Raw genomic sequence first — 26,031 nt, forward strand, 5'->3', positions numbered from 1 at the left:
TAAATAAATGTGAATAACTACTTATTCACTTATTCTATTATTCATCATTACGTCCCCTGTTCCATTAGGCGAGTACGTTATTCTCTCTAAATATACAAAATGGGAATATTAGTATCAGACAGGACACGACAATGGGCCGGACTATATAGAATCGAATAATACTGTGTGTTCTTCTGTCATTTGTGAATTATCCTATTCTTTTTAAAACGTATTATTCCAAAAATTGTTTTACTGAAATTATATTATACTTAACAAGATAAAACAAAGATAATCAGATATGCAAAAAGTGGATAAACAAATAAAATACAAGATTAAGCAAGTGAAAGAAGAATGGCCAAAAAACCAATGCGAAGAAATAGAAGAATACCAGAAAAGACGTGATAGTTTTATCACACACAAAAAAATTAAAGAGTTAACTAACAACAATAGAAACAGAAAGCCGAGAATATTGAAAGGTGCAAATGGAAAGCAGTGGCGTAGCGTAGTGGGTGCAGCAGGGGCGGCCCGCCCCGGGTGGCATTTTTTAGGGGGCGGCAAAATTTAACAATAAATAATAAATATATTTTGTAAATATTTGAACCATTTTATATCTTTATCGCAACTACAAATTAGGACCGATTGAAAGGAGCACGGAATTTCTTCATTACTTATTTTGTGACGAATTCGAGGAAAAATATTTACAAACAAGGGGACTTGACGTAAGATTGTGCGCTCAGAAAGTAAATGCTTTGCAGATGATATTGACAGAGAAAATAGACGAATGGGCAAATGTATATTTTAATTTATCCATTTTTTAAGAAGCATTTCTATCTGAAAGTGAAGGAATAATAATTAACGGAAGAACGGTAAACACGAACTATTAACAGAAGAAATATCTACTTATCCTCATCCTCAAAGTAAATCTCTAAAAGAAGATTCATAATATATTATAATTGTAATATAAAAACTATCAGGACAAACTATCTAAATAAGTTTTTAATTCAAGTTCTTCCAAAACTAATCTAATACCAAATTATTTTAAGTCAAGAAATCTTAATGTTTTAATAAAACATTTAAATTACTAGTCCGTAGGTCCATACTATCAATTGGTCAAATATAATTGACGATTGAAGTAATTCAAAGTTGGAACTATCTGGTTGCCGATGAAGTTTGTTGTGAAAAGCTTTAAATTATTAATGACAAACTAATTGTTCTCTTTAATCGTATATTATACAACCATTCTTATTGGTTTTGAAAAATATAGTCACAAACGACATTTTCTTAGATTCTGCCGATAGCTGATCAAAGAATATAGCCCTATTATTTATACATTCTTAGTTCAGTTATCCGCTCAGTTTCGTTCAGTTCTTTCAATTCCTCAGCAAGAATAATATATTTCAAAAACGATACGTGGTCAAAACACCAGAACTCAGAAAGTCCGCAAATATTTTCAGGTAGTAAGTATTCTAAACGCATACTACCCATTCTTCCTTCAATCTTGCTAACTACTATCGGCTCCAAACACCCTGAAGATTACTTTGAGGTACTTGAAAATACTCTTGATATGTAGCTTCCTTTAAAGAAGTTTGTTCGCTTGTCGTATAAATCTTTGTTTTAGTGGGAAGTGGTATTTTAGCTTCCTTAACAGAAAAGGAAAAAGGCTTCCTTCCAAAAATAACTAAGCACCTGGACCAGATCAAATTCCTGCTGAGGAAAACATTACCTACTTAATCACTTTCTTCAATAAAATTTTCAACGAAAGGTTGACATCATCAAAGAAAAGTAGGCCCAACAAATTTAGCTAATTTATTAATTAGTTTGATGAGCCACACACTTCTTAAGATACTTTTACTAATTATACAAAACCGAATATTCTTTCTATGTGATCGTAGAATGGAAAGCAATTTGAATTTAGAAATGGTCTAGGAAGTTGAAAGGAACTCTTTTGTATGCGTGTTCTCTTACAAAAAAGTTTAGAGTTCCGAAAGAACTTAGACAAAAAGAACTTGAAGAATTCGACTTGGAGCAGAGGCGTGCGGTCCATGGAAGCGGGGGAAGCACCGCTTCCCTATTATATACTTCGATATAACAAAATATATTATTAACTAACATTTAACTATCAAAAATTTTCCCCAATCCCAGTAATCTACATATTATTACCTAGGCAATAGGCATTGAAAAATATTAAAAATTAATCGCATAGGAAGGAACTCAATATGCACTATGCACACAATTCAACTATTCGGTCCACCCCTGACAGAAGCGCATCTCAAAATCGCCGCTTGTCATGCAGTTGTCCCGTATAAAAATTGGTCAGGGTTCAATGACCGCACCCACTAGTTGCGCGAATTTTGGTACCCTGCAGAAGCGATCGTTCGATCGCCTTCCAAGAGTGGGATGCTCTGACTGTTACTGCTTCTAAGGGGTGCTTAGTCTGCTTAGGTACATACATTCGCTTAAAGAATATTTCGATTTAAATTTTTTGCAGAGATTTTTCCTTTTACTGATCTTTTATTTGATATTTTTCAGATGAAGTCAATTGACATTGCATTTTGTATAAGACAAATTGATGACTTTATTAATACGACAATTAAAAAACGAGAGCAGTTTAAAAATATTTGGAATAAAACTGAAAATATGGGGTTTGAACATGAAAGAAAAAGAATGAAGATTGATAATGTCGACAACAGAGAGACCTTTTGATAACATTCTACAAAAAATGAATTTTCGCTTTCAAAATTTTAACGAATTAAAATTTGTAGAATTATACAGGGTGTAACAAAAATATAGGTCATAAATTAAACCACATATTCTGGGACCAAAAATAGTTCGAATGAACCTAACTTACCTTAGTACAAATATGCACACAAAAGAAGTTACAGCCCTTTGAAGTTACAAAATGAAAATCGATTTTTTTGAATATATCGAAAACTATTTTTTTCGATATATAGAGGTTTTTTGTTGAAAATGGACATGTAGCATTCTTATGGAAAGAAAATCTTAAAGAAAAATTATAGTGAAATTTGTGAACCCCATAAAAATTTTATGGGGGATTTGTTCCCTTAAACCCCCCAAACTTTTGTGTTCGTTCCAAATAAATTATTATTGTGGTGCCATTGGTTAAATTCAGTATTTTTAAAACTTTTTTGCCTCTTAGTATTTTTTCGATAAGGCAGTTTTTATCGAGTTGCGGCTTCTTTTTTAATATGTTTACATAAAAATTTTATGAGGGTTTTCTTCCTTTAAACCCCCCAAATGTTTGTGTACGTTCCAATTAAACTATTACTGCGGTACCATTAGTTAAACACAGTGTTTTTAAATCTTTTTTGCATCTTTTTTAAGCATCTTTTATCGAGATGTGGCTTCTTTTTTAATATGGTTCAAAATATACTTAAAAATGTAAATCATAAATAAATCATGTTATTACCAAGTCTCCATAACCGTACTTTACCATATACAAATATGTGGTGGATTTGATAAATATTCAAATATCTCGATAAAAACTGCCTTTTGAAAAAAGTACTAAGAGACAAAAAAAGTTTTTAAAAACTTGTGTTTAACTAATGGCTTTACAATAATAATTAAATTGGAACGTACACAAAAGTTTGGGGGGTTTAAAGGAACCAAACATCCATAAAATTTTTATGGGGTGTCCATATTTCATTATAATTTTTTCTTAAAATACTACTGCTATAAGAATACCACATGTCCATTTTCAATAAAAAATATGTAATAGTTTTCGATATATTGGAAAAAATCGATTTTCATTTTGTAAATTCAAAGGACTGTAACTTTTTTTTCGTGCACATTTGTACTAAGGTAAGTTAGGTTCAATCGAACTATTTTTGGTCCCAGAATATGCGATTAAATTTATGACCTGTATTTTTGTTACACCCTGTATAATATATTCTTATTTAATATTTCTAATTATAATTCATCAAAATTTCCCACAGAGGAATTTATTTCACGACTATTAAATAATGAAAATATTTTGATATGCCAGCTTTGCATTATAAGTTAAGTGTTGTTTATGAAACAACTCACATTAGTGATAAAGATATGCTCAGAAATCTGGGTATTTCTTATAACTACTGGTTTAAAAACGTCCCTGTGTGAAGTGTCCAAATTGTGTGAATTACTACAAACTATCCCAGTCACAAGTGCATCAGTTGAACAAAGTTTTTCAGTATTAAAATGCATTAAAAGTTTTACAAGAAATTCAACAAGCGAAGACAGACTTTACAAGTCCATTGAAAAAGACCGAATTCAACAATTATCAGAAGTTGGTAGGAGAATAGAGCTCAAGTATAAATAAGTGTCATATTGTTGAAAGTTGTGTGTTGTGGAAAATGCCTCGGAATTAAAAAAAAAACATTTAAATAGATCTCTTCTTTAGGAAACGAAGCCCGGAGCGAGGACTTAAGGCCCGAGCAAGAAATACAGATCAATGATAGGTCACTATAGTCACTATAAATAGCGGCAATAGAGTGCCTCACGCATTGATCGGGGTAGGATTTAGTGTGTGACTCCTTGTACCCAGGACGTCTCACATAAGCACTTTGCTGATAGAGAGCCCCTATAGCGCATCAGAGTGTTATCAGGTGGGAAGTGGCTCGACCCTCGACCCTTAAGAAAATATTTTTATATCCTTATTGAATCGCTTCCCCTTTAGAAAAAGTCACCGCACGCCACTGACTTGGAGAAGGCATTCGACAGAATAACACAATACATTTTTCGATTGCCTGCGGACAACAAGACTTCCGCTACGATATAATACTGCTAAAATACTTACATTACAATCAATATAGCCTATATCCAAATTGGAGATGGTCGTACTGTAAAACTACCCATCAACAAAGGTGGAGTACGACAGGTTTGTGTTTTGTCGTCCAATTTTTTTAATCTATACTTTAGAGAAATCTTCAGGGATGCTTTGGATGACAGACAAAAGGAAGTAAGACTAGATGGAGATATAATCATTAATATCATCAAGAGAAGAAAAACAGAATGTTTCGGCCATATTCCTAATGAGAGGATCTAGATACTATCTACTTCGCCTTACAATACAAGTAAAAGTGAAAGGAATGAGATGAACTAGTTGAAAAAAACTTTCATGGTTCCTCAATATTAGACAGCGGTGTGGTTACACACAAGGGCGCCCATATAAAAATTTTTAGGGGGGGCCAAACGTGAAGATGTTGCACATTACATTTTGTATATTTCGGATGACAATATATACAGTAGACTCTCTCTATAACGAACACGGATATAACGAGGTTTCGCTTATAACGAGGTACATTAGGTGTCCCATGAAATTCCTATTGAACTATAACGCTCTATAACGAGGTATATTGGGTTATAACGAGGAAAATTTTAATCGAAGAATACTTGTCTTTACCTGTTTTTAGCGTTGTAATGGTCATAAATAAATAAATGCTCCAACTACCTGTACATAGAAATGCCCAACATCTGTCTTATTATCGAGGCCAGTGCTATAATAAACTCGGCCACCTGTAATAAACATCTGCCTGTTTATAGACCGATATTGAATACTATAGGAAATTTACAATTTATGGCGGCGAAGTCTCATTGTTCACTGTTCAGGTTGACCATCGACACATAATAAACTACGTAAGAGGCATCAAAAGATTTCAATATTATTATTGTTTGATATAACGCGATCCGCTTATAACGAGATAATTAATTCACCATTTCAGTTCTCGTTATAGAGGGAGTCTACTGTAGTTTAAACCACTTAAAAAACCTAGTTTGAACCCTGTTGTGAGGAATTATTCATACATTTAAACACTAGACCAAGTTTTTAAATGGAAATGTCATGGGTACCACAAAAGTTGAGCCTCTCTTTAAAACCCGTTTGAAAAGAATACAATGCTTGCAAAGCCTTCCCTTCAACTTTGGCGAGCAGACTAACCAAGAGTATGTGTCGAACCAAGTTTTTACTGTAAAATCTTAAAAACGAGCCCCCTTTATTTTTGCAGATATAGAATCCTTATGAAAAATAAGGCACACATATTCCAAACATTTTTAGAATTGTTGATAGATGGCGCAAATAAATCGCATTTTCCGAATATAGCGCCATCCGTCAACAATTCTAAAAAAGTTCGAATAAATGTTACTTATTTTTTGAGGAGGAAACTCAAACTGCAAGAAAAAACGGGGGTTCCTATTTAAGATTTTAAAGTTAACTCTCACCCCACCTCCAGAGTGTGGAATGAAAAATCCTGTTTGGTGTCATTCTATAGATTTTTGAAAAATATTAAACACGTGTTTTTTAGTTTTATCTGGAAGTACATATATTTCTCGAGATATTAGACCGTTTCTATAATTTTGCTGTGGTATCACGAAATACCGTTTTTTCCGATTATAGCGCTATCTACCTATCCACAATTCGCAAAATGGCTCGAATAAAATTTGCTTATTTTTACAAGGAAAATCCAAATCTGCAACAAAAATTAGGGGTTCCATTTAAGATTTTAAAGTTACCCCCCGCTCCACACCCAGGGGTTGAAGTGGTGGACTTGTTTAGTGTCATCGCATAGATTTTTTAAAATTATTGAACAAGTATTTTTCAGTTTTTCGATCCGATGTTCATTTCGCGAATTATTCGGCCTTTCCGCTACTTTTGGGACACCCTGTATATAACACTCATTCATCATGAAAGATCACCTGTTTTTCATTTAAATAAAATTGTTCTGTTCATCATAATGCACACTTTAAAAATAATCTACTTACTAAAAAAATACTTTTGCTAACTAAAATTTGACTATGTTCAATAAATTTTAAAAAGTATTTTTCAGTATGAATTTTTTCAAAATATAAAATATAATTACTTTATACCAGTTGTTAAAGACAAATGGCTCATTAGTGATTATCGATCAGAGATCGGAATTCTTGCTGATATGGTTTTTTTGCAGTATAAATGATTCATTTAATTTGTAATTTTGGGTGTCGATTACAGTGTATATGTTTCCCAAGCCTCTAATCTCTGTCAATGTTTTCGTTAGTAGCATACCGTGATTGTGGGAAATGTGTATTATGCACATTCCATACAGACCACTGTCGCAGACAAAGATTTTCTGTTAAACTATTAAGAACTACCCAATATGTGAATTTTTTTTATTAATAAATATGTTGTTTCCAATTTATCTCTCAAAATTATCCAATAATGTTTTGACAAAAATGCGTTTATGTAATATAAATTTAATTTTTTTCTTTCCCGAAAAGCTAGGGGGGGGCCACGGCCCCCCCTGCCCGTGTGTATGGGCGCCTATGGTTACACAGTAAAAGAATGATTCCGCGCTACAGCCGATAGAAAAAGGTTTCAGGAAATAATAAACATGATCACGGCCAACGTCTGAATACAGACATGGTACCTAAATAGTCCAGGGTGCATCTGTTTTGAGATGGACGTTGAGAGGTGACTCATATTTTTTTTGCAGAAATTGCTTGGAATTAACTCACATAATAATAATTGAGTTATCCTCCCACTCAAAAAGGTCCGGAAAATTGTTTAAATAATCAAAATGTCAAAAAATTAAGGAAAAATTCGATTTTTTTCTTGATTTTTTTATTATAACTTTCAAAGTATTCACTTCCGAGAAATATTGCACTGACATAAAAGTTGCGTTATTAAATTTCCTACAATAAAGGATTGGTTAGAAATTTTAAAAATTGTCACCCTTGTTGCAAAATAGCAATAATTTTACGTTTTTCAACCATTTATACTACACTTAGGACCTTCTTATTTTACCCAGAAAAACTTTATGGTATAGTAAAGCCATACTGTAAATTTAATTAAGATCGGTTCAATAGATTTTGCAAAATAAATGTTGCAATCCAGCTTTCGCAAAAAAAATTCATTTTTTCAAAATGTTGCAGGACTGAATATAAAGCAGATAGCAAGTTGAAATTTTTTTACAGATAGAAGAATACTGTACCTTTCATTTGCAATTTGCAAAATTAAAATCCATTAACTACCACAAAGTCAGAAATGTTTTTAAATAAACATTAATTTTTGGTGCTCAAGTTGATTTCCACCAAAATTTCTTCCAATCTTGATCTAATATATTATTTTCTTACTATATATTTTGTTGTAAGTATTTTAATATTTTAATTCCACAAAAATCAAATTTTGTAATTTAATTTATTGTTTGTGAAATATTGTTTAAACAATTGCATATGTTTAAAAATAATAAACTTTTATTCTTCAAGTTAAAATATATGAACAAAGAAAGTAATTGCTAAAAAAGTGTTATTTCAAAGGACAGAATATGTGTTTTTATTTTGCAATAAACAAATCTATTTATATCGAAATGTACTAAAAATTAAAATTTATCAATCATTATCAAAGGTCATTGAAATGCCCAATCAGAGCAAACGTATCCGCTGTCCTGCGCGTAGCACCAAAAATTAATGTTTATTTAAAAAATTCCTGACACCGTGGTAGTTAGCCGATTTTAATTTTGTAAATTGCAAATGAAAGGCACCGTATTCTTCTATATTAAAAAAAAACAACTTGCTGTCTGCTTTATTTTCAATCCTGCAACATTTTGAAAAAATAATTTTTTTTTGCGAAAGCTGGATTGCAAAACTAATTTTGTAAAATCTATTTAACCGATGTTAATAAAATTCACAGCATTGTTTTATTGTATCATAAAGTTTTTCTGCTTAAAATATGAAGGTCCTAAGTGTAGCATAAATGGTTGAAAAACGTAAAATGCGAATACTTGTATTTTTATCGCAATTATTGCTATTTTGCAACAAGGGCGACACTTTTTAAAAATTTTAGCCAATCTTATATTGTAGGAAATTTAATTATGCAACTTTTGTGTTGGTACAATTTTTCTCGGAAATGAATACTTTAAAAGTTATAATAAAAAAACCAAGCAAAAAATTGAGTTTTTGCTTCATTTTTTGACATTTTGATTATTTAAACAATGTTCCGGACCTTTTTGAGTGGGAACATAACTCAAATATTATTATTTGAGTTATTTTCAAGCAATTTCTGCAAAAAAAATATGAGTCACCTCTCAAAGTCCAAATGTACTAATATTTTTACAGATACGCCCTGGTCTAAAAGAAGAAGAACAGAAAAGAATACACATTTCTACTAAAACGTATGAGCCGGCTTCCATGTAAAAAATGCCGTAGAAAATACAGGTATCCATACTGGCGAGAAACATTCCATCTTTCTTTTTTCCATAATTGTTTGAAATTGATGTTTCATTTGTCCAGTCCTCAAATTCTTGATTTTATTTTTATATCTCAATAAAATGCACGCAGTTTTAAAGTAGTCATAGAAAAAATATACAATACATAGTACTTATGTAATGAAAAAAATTACACCGGCTTTTTGTCATAAAAAAGCAAACAACAGAAAAGTAACGAAGCCGAGTTCCCAAAGTAAATAAAATGCCGGTTCTGTATAATTCATCAGGGCAATATTGTAATATTAACACACGCACTGCAATCATAATATTATCGTCATCGTCATGTAGTCGTGGACGATAGAAGCTTTTCACTAAATGTGTTGGAATCAATTACATTATTAAGCCATTATTGATGTTTTTATAAATCAAAATAAACATTTGGACACTATTTGAAGACGATTAGTATGTACTATATATATTTATCTACTATCCCGTTGTTTATTTGGTAGGAATCACTCTAGAAATGAAGGATATTATTGATTTATTTTATATAATTTATTGCATTATCTTTGCACCAGTCTATGTCACTCCTCTTCTATCCAATATCTTTCTTATTACTTCATCTCATGACCATGACCCTCTTGGTCTTCCTTTTTTTTTGTTTTTCAATAGGTATCTTTGCTTCCCATACTCTTCTCAACGGTGTGGTATCTTTCATCCGATGTAAATGACACCACCAACTCAGCTGTCTCTCTTCTATAAACTCCTATGGGGATTGTATTTTCAGTTCGTTCCTTATACCCATGTTCCTTATTCTATTTATTTTGGTTCCACCTTTAACTCTTCTTAAAAACACCATATTTATAGCCTGTATCTTGCTCTTTTGCCGTTTCTTTAGTAAATACCCATAATTCGGCACCAGAAGAAGTGAGAAAAGGTCTATAAATTGCTTTGAAATCATTTTTGCATTCCGTGTAAGTATTTGCAGCAAAATCCTTTTGATATAATAGGGAACTTGCAAAAATTTTTAAATATTAAAATGATATTAAAAAACATAAGGTAACATGATCTTAAAACGCTTGCATGCGAAAAAAACAAATATTTTTAACCCGTACGCTAATTACGACGTTTTGAAAATGCTATAAAATTCAAATATCTTAGGAGGCTCTTGAACGTCCTTCTATTGGTTCGACGTCACCGGCCACGGTGAACCGGCGGAAACAACGCGATTAAGGTAGGTATCACGGGTATATTACATTTTAATCGTCTTTATTGAAAAATTCCTAGGTATTATTTATGTTCATCTTATATATTGTAATAAGTAGTTCCCCAATCAGCTTAGTTTTAAACTGAAATTGATAAAGTTGAGTGCTATCTTGTAAAGAGTTTAAAACGCATAATATGACGGACGAGGGTTTTTCAAAAGGTCAATCTGACTAACTTACCTACCGTTGATGTCGTCATCGTGGCAACTTTTATAAAAAGTAGTAAAAGCTATTCTATTGGAGAAATGCGAGGTGTCAAGGCAAATAAGTAAGAGTTAATAAGCATGTTTAAACCGCATACTACACTTTAACACTAACCCGTTTACTACACTTTACTACACATGTTTAAACCGTTTATAACAATAGTTTGGTACCATTATATTATAGTACTTATACGGTTTACCCCGTGGGTTTGATCTACCTACCTCTAATCGAAGGATTTCGTATATCCTGGAAAAGATTACGGTGTAATTTGCATTATAATAAAGATTATATTTTATTGTAATGTTTATTAGTACCTACTGGAGCCTTTCATTATTGTGTTCAAAGCCTTCTGAGAAAAGATTATGGTGATTAGCAGCAACAAAATCCTTCTTTACAAAGTTAATAATAAGCATAAATAAGAAGAATCATTGTTGTAATTTTACAAGTTAATATCTTTATCATCTCAGCTTATACTTACACCGCATCCCTTGGTAGACCGCAAGCTATAGTAGAAACCCGACTGTAGACCGCATACTATAGTAGCACCAATACTTTTTAGTTACTCTTACTTTTATTACTAAAAGTTTTGTTTATTTTTAAGTTACTTGTTTCTTCTTTGTTCTTCAACACAAGAAACGAACAAAGTAATTTCATAAAAAAGAACTTTTTGATACATGTCAACAGAGATAAAATGTTAATATTTTGCCTGTAACAGAAAAAATCATTTTTGCCACAGAGTAAAACAAGATATTTCAACTATATTATTTATCTATGGGCAAACTGCATTAAATGCAATGGCCCACCCCGAACGGACAAACGATACGAGTGGCCTGTGACGTCAGACCCCCAGGTCTCGCTTTTGAAGTTACGGAAATTTTAGGCGCGGAACTTTGATTAGATGTTATACGTACACTATTCATTGTTAAGACGTAATATTTTGAATATAACAGTTTAAAACATAAATTAACAATTTTATGCAAAAAAAATTTTTGGTGCAAGTTCCCTATTCATGTGCACTGCACATTTTACGAGGAAAAGTTTGTTTGCGTAGCAGTTTTACCATTTTTGCTCAACATGGCAGACATGTTAATTATTAACAAGGTTATGAAAAGATTTAGATTTTTGAAGCATATTTTTATTTTATATTTAGGTATCTGCAAAATACATACTGGTCATGCATAACCAGAGTAATTATTATTTAGAATTTAATGTGATTCTAATAAGTCAGAGTCAGTGAGCTCTGAGAGATTAACTACGCTTATTAACATAAGCGCAGACGCGTAGATATTTATTGAATCTCAGAGACTAACAGCCTGTATTAGGGTTTTTGATCATTCGAAGAAACTGACACAGCTACTAAAAAGAAACTAAACTAAGTAGTTGGTAACTAGAATTATCAACTGGTTATGAACTATGGCTCGCACACTACGCTACTGAAAATTAATAAAACGAGTCACTTCTTGACTGTACTTTGTATTGAGTAGCTCTGTTAGTTTAAGTTTATACAATATGTTGTTCTGAAGCTATTTTCACGTGGAATTTTTGTAATTGACTAGTTTTTGATGGGAAATAAGCCACAATTTTACTAAAAAATGATTTTATTAACGTTTCGACGTCCAAATCGGATGCCGTTGTCAAAATACAAAAAAAATTAATGAATGAAACAAAAATGTTGTTGCTTAGTAAAAAATTCTTCTAATAATTTATTTAATCTGACTCATTTATATTTTCAATCCAGACATATATTATACATTTTAAAGTAGAAAACTTTAAAATGATATTGTTGTTATTATTTATTTATTTTTATTTATTTATTTATTTATTTCTACGGTAGAACCATTTACAAAATACAAAAACAAAAAAAAATAGAATAAGTAAGATCATGTATAAAAAACAATGAATATAAGACAATTAACCAATAAAATTTGTAAAATAACACAGTACATATATCAAATCACAGTTAGAAAATGAAAAATATCACATATTTAACTCATTAAATTCTCAATTTGCCTCTTGAAGTCATTAATGCCTAGACAGAATGGATCAAGTTTCATGTCATTGCAAAAACTGAGCATTCTCGACAAGGGAAAATGACGAGAATACTCAGTTCTATGAAAAGGAATATGAAAGAGTGCAGTGTGTCGAGTTCTATGAATTGTATTGAAGTACACATTATCCAACAACGAGGGACAATTAATATCATTGTTTAGAAGTTTAAATAAAAACAACATATCAGCTCTCAACCTGCGGTTCTTCAGTGTAGCAATGTTAAATTGAGACATTATTCCAGAATAATCTATGACAAAATTTTCAGTATTTCTTATATTAGTATGTGCTTTATCAGCCAAAGATCTTAGAAACTTCCGCTGAACGCTCTCCAATCCATCAATGTAGACTTGATGAAATGGAGACCAAACAACAGAGCAGTATTCAAGTCCTGAGCGCACTAGAGAGCAGTACAGTAATTTGAATACAGTAGGTGAGAGATCATGACTGTTGCGATAAATAAACCCAAGATTGCGAAATCCTGTTTCCTTAATTTTAAGATAATGGCTTCTAAATGTCAATGCACAATCCAATAATACACCCAAATCTTTAATCTCAGTAACTGAATTCAAGAGTACATCATTAAGAACATATCTATTAGCTGTTAGATTATTTATACGACCAAATGAAATACAAGAACATTTAGTCGGGTTTAGGCTTAAACCATTTTGTTTCGACCATAAACATATATTATTAACATCATCTTGCAGGAGATCTTTATCTGATATATCCTGTATGTAACGAAATAACTTAAGATCATCAGCAAATAGTAGAAAGTGTGAGTTTTTGATAGCCTTACCAATATCGTTAACGAACAAGTTAAAGAGCAAGGGACCACAATGAGACCCTTGTGGGACACCAGAACAACAATGGAATTCTTTAGAAACATAATTGTTGATACGAACTTGTTGTGTACGACCCATCAAAAAGTTTTTAATCCAATTAACAATGGGTTCACCAAAGCCAGATGCACGAAGTTTATGAACCAACAGGTTATGATTAACCCTGTCAAATGCCATTGAGAAATCAGTATAAATGCTGTCGACCTGAATCTTATTCTCAAATGCACCCAACAAGTATTGTTGGTAGTTGACAAGGTTTGTTACAGTTGACTTTCCGTTAGAAAAACCATGTTGCTCATCAATAATTATGTTTCGGCAAGCCCAGGTAAGACCCATCGATACCAATTTATCTAGAAGTTTTGGGATTGCTGATTGAATAGTTATACCTCTATAATTATTTACACACTCGCGATTGCCAGATTTATGGATAGGTGTAAGAAAACTATTTTTCCAATAATGTGGAAATATAGATGATGATAATGATAAATTAAAAATTTGTTGTAAAGGGTTACAAAGGGAAAACACACAGTTCTTAATAAGTGCTGCAGGTATACCATCAGGCCCTGAAGAATATGTAGTTTTTAAACTCATAATTCCCTCAAAAACATCAGTCAGACTAAATTCCAGAGTTTGGATATCAACACTGTAGTCTAATTCAAAGTTAGGTAAATTATACTCACTATCATTATATGTACCCGAAAAATAATTGGCAAATAGATTGACTATCTCCTCACCACACTGAGCTATTACATCCCCACCTTCATTAGACATCACATTAGGATAAGTGTTAGACCCACGTGTAGCATTAACATATTTATTGTCACCGTTGCATGTAGTTGTATTTTTAAAGACAGATCACATGTTATGATTTTTTTGTGACGGATATTCTTGAGTTGGGGTTGATTTCGTATAATTGAATGAACTATCTTTAATTAAAATCGTCCCAGGAACGCAAGTCATAAATATTTGCAATATCATTTTAAAGTCTTCTACTTTAAAATGTATAATAGATGTCTGAATTGCCGATATAAATGAGTCAGATTAAATAAATTATTAGAACAATTGTTTACTAGGCTACAATTTTGTTTAATTCATTAATATTTTTTGTATTTTGACAACGGCATCCGATTTGAATGTCGAAAGATTAATAAAATCATTTTTGTTCAGTAAAATTGTGGCTTATTTCCCGTCAAAACTAGTTAATTAAGTTTATATAGGCACGGATGTTTTCCACTTGTTGCACTAATTTTATATTAAACGACTCTTCCGCCAATTTCGCGTGTTAAATTTTAATAAAAATATCCCAAAAGGCTAGAAACTAGTCCCCAAGCGACCTGCATGTCCAGTCCGCTGTCGACTGATCTCTCCCGCATTATAGACCGGCTGCTAACTAGTAGCGCTGTGTGCGGACACTCATTAAAATACATGGGCAGTGATTAATAAGTAACTGATTGGTAACTAAATTTACCAACTGGTTCCTTTTTAGTAGCTGTGTGTGCGGATGGCCTTAGCGATACTCCCAAACCGGTTGCAAATTAATAGTAGGTACCTTAATAAGTTTGCCGTATGTGATTGCCAAGAGTTTTGTTGTGTATTGACAGCGAAATTTACGTGTTTTAACAGTTTTAAGATATAAATCAAGTATGTAATTAATGTGCACGCCTATTTTACTATCAGTTCAATCCGTACCTAAACGCGTGTATGTATGATGTATTGTACCTATATTATTGAGACAAAACTCAAAACATTTTTGAAAAACAGAAAAAACGTACATAGGGAAGTAAAGGTCGTACAATATAAGCCTAGACCACAGTCCAAAGATGTTTTTGAGGGTTGTTAGTTGTTGAGATATTATAGGTACCTACCTATAAAATACGTGAAAAGAAAAAACATGTACAGTAGAGCGTCGATTATCCGAACTAATTGGGGGACAGAGGTGTTCGGAAAATCGATTTTTTCGGATAATCGAACTGTATTGATATAGCAATATTATTTATCTATATTCGAATGAAAGCCTTATTTACATATCTTTAGTGACAAATACGATAGAAATTAAACAAAAAGTGCTGTATTTGCAACAAAATGTAGATTTTTAAGGATTAAAAAATTTCATAGAAAGGACAATACGCTTTCGTTTAGGCATTTTCAATCGAGTTGGGAGTTCGGATAAGCGGTCGTTCGGTTGATCGACGTTCGGATAATCAACGTTCTACTGTACCTATATGTAGAGGCGGTGTTGAAAAATTAAAAGACAGAAATACACTCGAAATTTCCAGGGTAAGTCTCTGTAGAGTTTTCAAACAGTCTCTGTAGTTTATGTTGAAAATGGAAGACAATAGAATAACATTGTGTTAAAGAGAAAGAAACTTCACAAAAGAGGTTTTTAAGAAACTATAATAATTAAACAAAAACACGCGGGGGAAAACATAGTTTTAGGAGGAAAACTATAGTTTTATTGATGGAGACGATCTTGTGTTTTGCCTCAAAATATGTGATAATCTGTTGATTATCACAAAATGGATACGGCGACATTTGTGAAATTGTTAAAAGAAAAACTGCTTCCAAGTTGACATGAACCATCTGTTATAATTTTGGATAATGCCCCATACCATTCGGATATTTTAAATAAGCAACCAACAAATTCCTGGACAGTACATAAAAATGTGGTTAACGAATGAAAATATTTCATTTCCTCGGGCAAGCCGGACAGTTAGACAAGAGGAATGAAAAACGAAACATATTTGTAGAGACGAGATTTTATATAAATTTGAACATAATGTGGACTGTCCCCTTACATACTCAGGCGCGGATACAGGGGGGGGTCAACGGGTCCATGGACCCCCCTATTGTATTTAGTCTATAAGTATTTTTTTATTATTTATTATTTTTTCCTGTTAACTCTAAACTTTAAGCCATCAGTACAACACTAAATTACACGACAACCACTTCCAAAGAATTGAAAGAAGCCATAAAATCTAATAAATCACCCTTCTCTGAAAAATAATCTGCAGGCGCATTTGTTTGGGTACCGGTGGAATCATAAACAATGGAAATATTTTTCTCAATTCAAAGAATAACAAAAATGATATTTTAAAATGCAAATACATTACACTGGGTATAAACCTTATCTCATGAAAAGTCACGTTTCAAATTTGAGATACAATAAAGATATAAAAATTTGTATTTTACTAGATAATCCATGCGTACCTACCCATTGATGGTAGAAAGGTTAATCTTTATGGTAAAGAACGACCAGTGAGATTAATAGTCGTGAATTGTCTATCAATCCTTTTGATACCGTAGGTATCTGGGATTATATAGTGTATTTTATCCTTAGAGTAAGTGTGAGTCGTATGGCTAAATCTGGAAAATATAATATTTGAGCAGTGTTGCCACAGGTCTTGGACAAAATTTCGGGAGACTGTTCCTATTTTTTCGGTAGAAATCGTCAAATTTTGGTAGATTTCATTTTTTGCTTCTTTTGCTATCACATTGCAAAAAATGATACTTTAGGTACGAGTATTCAAAAATAAACTACATTCAATATCATATAATGATCAATAATCATAAAAATCATCATCATAAATTCATCATAAAAATCATTCAAAGGTCAAAATCGGTATACCTTAAAATGTATTTTCTCGGCTTTCTAGGTATTATATTTTCTGCAATTTTCTTCATTTTTTTTAATCCAAAGTAACTCGAGTAGAGCCGTCTAACTAACGCAATACTAAATATCAAGGATGTTTTAATTTTGTTATAAGGAATTAATTTATTCATAATAAAACAAAACTGCATATTTTTTCTGTTGTAGGCTTTTTAAAAAAAACTTACCACACGTGTACCAAATTAACGTTCAAAATACAAATATTCTTATTTGAAAGCTGTATAATCGTTTGAACAAGTTAAACATTTTTGTTTTAATAAATAATAGTTATAAGTTATTAACATTTATAAATTACTGCAAAAATAAGGGTTTTTGCAATTATCTCCAATTGTTTATGTATTTCAAATTAGAAACTAATAAGATCTAGAATATTTATTTGAAACATTTTTCTCTAAAATCTACCAGGAATGTTTTATACGCAAAAACATGATTGTTTACACTTTATAATCGTTTAAAAACCAAATAATGTCGGATATTGAAGTAATTGAAAACGAGAAAATTTTTTAATGTTCTTCAGTTATGTCGAAATACAAGTTAAAAAGGTGCAAAATAAATTTCTCCTGTTTTAACAATTTACTCCCAAAATCATAATATAAAAGGACAAAGGACTGGTCATAAAATTGATATCGGTAAATCCGTATCTGCTGGTTCGCACATTGTGTCACAAGCTATGTAGTAAAAGCAATACAAGAATTCTTGAAAATTGACTAAACTCTGTTGCCAAATCTATTCGCTAAAAAAAATTTTTCTAATAATTTTGATTTTCGGTAGAAAAAAAATCGGCAGAATAATTTGAAAATTAAGAATTTTTATTTTTCGATAGAAAAAAAAATGAGAATTAGGTAGATCCGTGGATTTGACAGGTATTCGGTAGATCTGCCGAAAAATCGGTAGCTGTGGCATCACTATTTACCTGGTAAGTATGGCCCCCCCTATTATGAATTTCTAGATCCGTGCCTGTACATACTACTAAGTACAATTAAGAAACAACAGAATTTTTAATTTTCTTCTATATTTGCATTAATAATTGTATATTTCTCTAAATTAACGTAAAATACGTTATCAGTTAAAACAGTATTTTTGCTTGTCTTCGACAGTGCTTCAAATATTGAGGAATTTGCTATAAACTTTCTCAGCATAGCGGACCGTTCCTGTCAAAGCTTTAATCGTGAAAAATACTGTATAATATATTGGTAATAGTAATAAGGAATATCGTTGAAAATATCTATCTTTTTTTATAATCACACTGTGTTTAGAGGTCCCGTCATTTGGGATGGCACTAATTTGCATATTATAGCGCATCTCAAAATGGTCTAGGAACCGTCTTTAAAGTTGGTAATTGGTTACTGACATTGAATCTCACTACTGAGTATTGAAATTATTTAATGCTGAGGTGAGGCTTAGGAAAAACTTCAAATTTTGACTTCTATACAAGTGCAATATTGCGCAAATTATTGCCTTCCCAAACGACGGGACCTCTATTACATTTTACGTTATAGGTAATTAATATGCAAGGTGAATTGCAGAAATTGCGAAGTCCGTAAATAAACATTATTGAGATTAGTTGGCTTGTTGCACAAATGCAACATTATTTATAGTCCAGAAACCCAAGCTTTTCACCTCGCAATTTTTACAGAATGGATCGATTTGCTTGAAAATTTGAGAATAAGTAGTGTATAGTCCAAGAATCAAAATCTATATGATGCCGAAAGGCGCTTTTAATACCTTGGGGGTAGTTGCCGCCCCATCTCGGAAGTGGAAACTTTTTATTATATTTTGATCGCAAAAGTTGATAAAAACTTTCATTTTAAGCAAAAAATATTCTATACATTTGTTTGATAAAATTAATAGTTTTCGATTTATTCGCTATCGAAAGTGTTAGTTTAATATCGAAATAATCAATGTTTTTCGATATTATACTCATTTACGATTCACTAATTTTTTGTCGTAGAAAAATTTTTTTAAACCATCGTTTAATCACCTATAATTTCGCCTCGAAACATTTTTTCGTATCTCTGATGCTAATCTTTCAATTCTGAAGAAAATGGCATTTTTTACTAAACTACAAAAATTCGTTATTCGCTTTCAATCCAGTTTTTAAAAAACTAATCACTCTAAGCCACTGACACTTCTAACTTACATTATTATGCTCCCAATTGGATTTCTCCTTTTTTCTTTTTTCAAAAAAATATATTATTTTTTTAACCGTAACTTTTTTATTTTTTATACTAAAAAGTTTATTAAAAAAGAATTTTGTAGGTTTTTACAAGATCTATAAGGATATTAATATTAAATCCTTTTAAAATCATTAATTGTAAAAAGAGGTGACTTTAAAAGGGTTGGTAAAGGTGGTTTTTGCATGTTATTAAGCTTTAGAAAATATTTTTTTAGAAAATATTTCTGCAAACTAAAGTTCTTGGGAATTAAATAAGCTACAATTTTATATTTAAATATTTTTTCGTATCTCTGATGCTAATCTTTCTATTCTGAAGAAAAGGACATTTTTTACCAAACTACAAAAAATCGTTATTCGCTTTTAACTCCATTTTTTGTTAAATCTAATCATTCTAAGCCGGTCAAAGCTCGAGAACCTGTTAATAATACATAAATAAAGATGATGGTGCTTAATGTATGCTGATGATGTCGTGCTAGTAGGAAATAGTGAAAGAGACTTAGAACAAAAACTGGAACAGTGGACACGAGCTCTTGAGGAAAAAGGTTTAAAACTTAATAGGACAAAGACAGAGTATTTGGAATGTTCATTTAAAGATGGAGTTACTACAAATAAAATGGTATCTTTGGATGGTGAACTGATTGTATAAAGCAATAGTTTTAAGTATCTGGGATCGGTATTACAGAGTAATGGAGAAATAGATGGAGATGCATGCAGTAGAATTAGGGCTGGATGGATGAAGTGGAAGGAAGCGAGTGGTGTGTTGTGTGACAGAAAAGTTCCAATGAAGCTGAAAGGAAAATTCTATAAAACAACCATAAGACCGGCTATGATGTACGGAACTGATTGTATAAAGCAATAGTTTTAAGTATCTGGGATCGGTATTACAGAGTAATGGAGAAATAGATGGAGATGCATGCAGTAGAATTAGGGCTGGATGGATGAAGTGGAAGGAAGCGAGTGGTGTGTTGTGTGACAGAAAAGTTCCAATGAAACTGAAAGGAAAATTCTATAAAACAACCATAAGACCGGCTATGATGTACGGAACTGAATGTTGGGCAGTGAAAAAGAAATATGAACAACGAATGCATGCGGCGGAAATGAGAATGCTTAGATGGATGAGTGGAGTGACAAAGAAGGATAAAATTAGAAATGAGTATATTAGGGGAAGTCTAGGTGTGGCACCAATTGATGCCAAAATGAGAGAGCATAGGTTAAGATGGTTCGGTCATGTTCAACGTCGAGACGTTAATCACCCAATACGAAGAATAGCTGAAGTGCAGATTCCTGGAAGGAGTAGGAGAGGAAGACCAAAGAAGACGTGGGAGGAGAAGATTAGGCAGGACATGTTGGTAAAGGGTATTAATATTGATATGACCCAGGATAGAATTGTGTGGAGAAATGCAATTAGGGAAGCCAACCCCGCATAGGGATAAGGCAAAGAGAATGATGAAATAAAGAAGACAAAATAAGGTGAATGCCTAATTTTAATCAGGGTGGTAAGTAGGGGGAAGTTTCCGATCACTTTTTCGCTGAAAAAAAAATAGGGACTGACATTCTTTTTATTATAAGTCACCTAATTTTTGAGCTAGAGACTATTTTTTTTATATCTGATGATAGATATTTTCAAATACTTAGTTTAAATTAGTGTGAACAAGTTATTCTCGAGAAATGCATAGTTTCCCGGCTTTTGACTTTGAAACTACAATATTTAGCATTTTACGAAGAATAGCTAACATATAATAAAGTATAGCTCGATTACTATTGGTCTTTAAGAAAATTAAAAAACAGGGTTTTGTTTATTTTTTCAAAAGCTACATTTTTGTTAAGGAAAGTTGTTTTGATAAAACGAAACCTTTTTGAGTTATTAGCAGAAAACTGATTAAAAACATTGATTTCTTCGATACAAAACTAACACTTTCGAAAGCGAATAAATCGAAAATTATTAATTTTATCAAAAAAATGTATAGAACGTTTTTTGCTTAAAATGAATGTTTTTATATGTGTGAAATATAATAAAAAATTCCACCCCCCGAGATGGGGTGGCAACCAGCCCCAAGGTAAAAGCGCCTTTCAGCGTCATATATATATTGATCCTTGGACTATCCACTACTTATTCTCAAATTTTCAAGCAAATCGATCAATTTTGTAAAAATTGCGAGGTTTTGTTCTATTTTAAGCTTCATTACTTGGACTATTAAAGTTTATCTAATATACATACCTATTAGGCACTAGGCAAAGAAAATTAAACTGATGCATGAATATTACATATAGTCCTGTCGCCAGGGGGGATACAACGTCTTCCTTAATTCAGATGGACTTACCCAAGTTTTTTTTATGTATTTTGACCCGTAGAACACGAATTTTTTGGGTAACAGTTAGAGTTGCAGAAGTTTGACTTGAATGTTTGAACTTGACTTGAGTTTGACTTAATTTCAAGTCAAACTCAAGTCAATCCTTCTGACAAATAATTCAAGTCAAGTCAAACTGGTCAATCGTACAGGTTTGAAAATTCAAACTGTTTGTCAAACTAGTTTGAAAGAGTTTGAAAAATAATTTATTTCGTAGATATACTTTTTTAACAATCCACGAGGAAAATAAAATTCCTGTAGCTGGCTGCGGACTGGGACGTTTCGCCGTCGCCGTTTCGCCGTCGCCATTTCGCCGTCGCCATTTCGCCGTCGCCATTTCGCCGTCGAGCCACTTCGCCGTCGGCCGTTTCGCCGTCGCCATCACGGCATTGGTTAAGTTTACAAGAACGTGATAACATACTAACTTTTTTTATACTAAATGTCGCAAAAACGTGATAACATACTAACTTTTTTTTATACTAAATGTTAGTGTAAATAAAATGCTGATGTTGCTAGTAAAACCAAGTTATATTTTCGTATTCAACTATACATTGTTTTCGTCTGAAAAGTAAAATATTTACAGATTTCAATTTCAATTGTTTTTACTGCATCAAAAATAAAAGACTTCATTATGCAAAAGTGATAGTATATAATCGTTCAGAAACCATTCAAAACTTATATACAAGTAATGATCATTCCGAAATTATAAGTACGAATGCTAACAACGAAATGGCGACGGCGAAATGGCTCGACGGCGAAACGGCCACGGCGAAATGGCTCGACGGCGAAACGGCGATGGCGAAATGGCGACGGCGAAACGGCGACGGCGAAATGTCCTAGACCCAGCTGGCTGTATACCATAAATCACAAAAAATACAGGATCCTTCGTAAAAGGTATATTTAAAAGACCCTAATAAGGGTTGCATCACAAAACAAAACGTTTTCGGAATAACAAGTAATCCATCATCAGTGTTAAGCCAATAACATGCATGCGTGAGCCACCAAAAAGTTATGGGTAAAAACCCTTTAAAAGGTATAAGATCTTATATTATACTACATATTATGTTTAAAATAGTTATATGCTGCAAATATTCCTGGATATTACCCAGGGCAACACAGGACTCTAACCCACGTGTATGTGATATGAAAGGGATGAACCTCACATATTGAAAATTGAGTGTCAACTATATCTTTTAAAGGGTTTTTACCCATAACTTTTTGGTGGCTCACGCATGCATGTTATTGGCTTAACACTGATGATGGATTACTTGGTTATCCGAAAACGTTTTGTTTTGTGATGTAACCATTATTAGGGTCTTTTAAATATACCTTTTACAAAGGATCCTGTATTTTATTTTTTTTTTATTTTTTTATATACTTTTTTGTTGAGATAGACATGTCAGTTGCCAATTAAGATAAGAAATTTAATAATACATTGAGTGCCATATAAATCATCCTTTAGTTTTAGTTCCAATAATTTTAGTATTTGTTTCCCTCTACTCATTTTTAAAAATCATGTACAATAGAACACTGACACTTTCACAGTAAACTATTTTTTAGAACGCACAAGAAAATTAAATAAAAAAATACTAAATGAACAGTTTTTGGTTAAATGGGATCTAGCTATTTTTATAATTTTCTGCTTTTATAACCGATAACAATAAACACCGTCACTGTCTTCAACGACAGAACGAAAGTCATAAAAAAAGGTTTAGGAAAGTTAAAAAGAAAGAAAACAAAGAACCTCAAAAATCTGTTTTCGTACCAACCCCTTTTTAAGGATGTTAATTCCTTGAAATTTTATGGTCAAATTTAGATTATCTACATTTTTTCAATACGAACACCCCAGAATCTCATAACATATGGTGTGTACTAAAAGTCAAGCTGCGTAACTGAAAGCAGAAGGTACTAACATTAGAAGTTGACCTGTACCTTACAAAGCAGACTTTTGAAATTAAAGGCCGGTTGTTCGAACGCTAATCAAGAAGTTGATTATAATCAATCATTTATTGTAATCAATTTTCTTGATGGGAATCAAATCGCGACATGAAAAATACATGTAAAACACTAATCAGTTATTGATTGTAGGTAAAACAGTAATTAAAATATAGCCGCAGCTCTTAAATTATTGAAAATTGCTTATTATTATTATTGATTTGTAAGTAAAAACAAGAAATTAACATCAGAAAGAGTTTAGTCATGTTTTATTTTAAATTAAAACCAAAATAATAAAATAAATCAGTCAACATAACCTCAAAATGCAACATCTGTCAGAAGTACGCTTAATCAAATATAATTGTAATTAAATATTTGATAATGATCAGTTTTGATTAGCGTTCGAACAACCGGCCCTAAAAGTTGTACTGTTGGAATAGAATCAATATTTATACATGAAAAACAGGCTATTAATTTATACACTTAGTACAGAAATGATTAATAAACATTCAAAATTCAAAATATAGAAGAATCCCGAAAGGTCCATTTTATGACATATACTATATTCTTAGTACATAGCACGTCGTTAGACATAATATAAAGATTTTATATAGATTATTTGTATTTTTCAATTTAATTACATATGTATATATAAACACAGCATTTTCACTTTAAAAAAATTCCACCATTTTTTGACGGAAACTTCAAAATTAATTCATTAATGGGGACAAAACTGTTATTCTGGCCAAACGCTTAGTTTAGCATAAACAGACCAAAGTCGGCGCTTAGTCTACAATTGCGAAACTGTTATGAATGGCAGTTATGGATATATGGCAGTTATGAATGGCAGTTAAGAATGGCAGTTATGAATATAGACTTGTTATGCAAAACTAAAAAACCTTAATAGACAGAATGTCGCTTGGTTTATTTTTGTTTTTCTTAGCAACCGTTAACGTGACAATAACAGGGATTTTTCCAAGATAGTTTTAGCTATGTGCCACCAGAATCCGCTGTTATCTCGATTTTAAAGAAATGGCGCTTGGTCGAGTTATGCATAACGCTGTCCTTTTAAAGAATTAGTTCACTGTTTGTGATTTTATAACGCTGTTCTTTATTTTTACATAATATAAGTATGTATGCACTTTGCAATTTTCATTGTTTTGAAATCACCTGCCGCAACATGAAATAAATCAGTATATTTATTTTTCTTAATTAATACTGCTTCGACTACAGATTGTTTCTCTTAATTTTTGCAGAGGGAATACCTTCAATATCAGACTCAATTTGTTCTGGTACTTATTCTGAACCGAAAAATATCCACATTCAGATATTGTCTCCCAAAGCCACACACTTCAAAACGAACTACAAACTAATTTGCCGAGTAGCAGAATACAGATTCCGACCTATCCAAATAAGTCACAACAAAATCGGTACGCTCTCAATTAGATTTAGAAATAAACACGTTGCCAATATGAGATTCAAACTTCAAACTGTTTGAAGAAGTTTGATTTCAAGTCAAACCTAAAGATATCGAAATCAAGTCAAGTCAAACTTTTTTACAAAAAAAGTTTGATTTTCAAGTCAAGTCAAGTTTGTTGAATAAAATCAAACTAGTTTGACTTGATGCATCTCTAGTAACAGTTGATCCGGATGTCGATAAAATTGTTATAGACAAAGAATTTGAGGAATTACATAACCGCGATTTTTCGCAAAACAAAACATTTTTTTGTATTTTTTGGGTGATTCTCAGCAGGAGGATGCATAGTTTTCGAGATAAACGCGGTTGAACTTTCAAAAAATCGAAAAAGTGCAATTTTTAATTAAAAAATAAAATAGCAATTCTGCTTACTGCATTTGAAAGTTCAAGTCAAATTGTATCGGTTTTGATTATTTGCATTGCTAAAAATTAAGTTTTTATTTGTTAAACAAAGCCATAAACACATAGTATTTCCCGTGCCCAATGCATGCGTTTTAATGTACGTAATCTACGTAGAAATTGTCTGTATGCGCGCCTACTCGTTCGATTTCAAATGAGAAATGCATTGAAATCATCATTCAATCACTATGTGTTTATAGCTTTGTTTAACAATAAAAAAATTAATTTTTAGCAATGAAAGTAATCAAAACCGATAGAATTTGACTTGAACTTTCAAATGCGGTAAGCAGAATTGCTATTTTATTTTTCTATCAAAAGTTATTCGGGTTCAAAAATTGCAATTTTTCGAGTTTTTGAAAGTTTAACCGCGTTTATGTCGAAAACTATGCATCCTACGAAAAAACTTGGAAAACCATTTTTGCTTAGAATGACCCAAAAAAACAAAAAAATGTTTTGTTTTGCGAAAAATCGCTGTTATGTGATTCCTCATGTTCTTTGTTTATATAATAATCTTATCGACATC

The 26,031-nt window shown here is 32.0% G+C and overlaps 1 protein-coding gene across 1 annotated transcript in view; it reads right to left on the reverse strand.

Moving 5' to 3' along the window:
• Positions 1-26,031, reverse strand: part of LOC114326438 (zinc finger protein 271-like) — a 168,446-nt gene that overhangs the window by 141,215 nt on the left and 1,200 nt on the right. The gene's annotated exons all lie outside the window — the stretch shown is intronic.

The sequence above is a fragment of the Diabrotica virgifera genome, chromosome 1 (genome assembly GCF_917563875.1).
Source record: "Diabrotica virgifera virgifera chromosome 1, PGI_DIABVI_V3a".
Lineage (NCBI taxonomy): Eukaryota > Metazoa > Arthropoda > Insecta > Coleoptera > Chrysomelidae > Diabrotica > Diabrotica virgifera.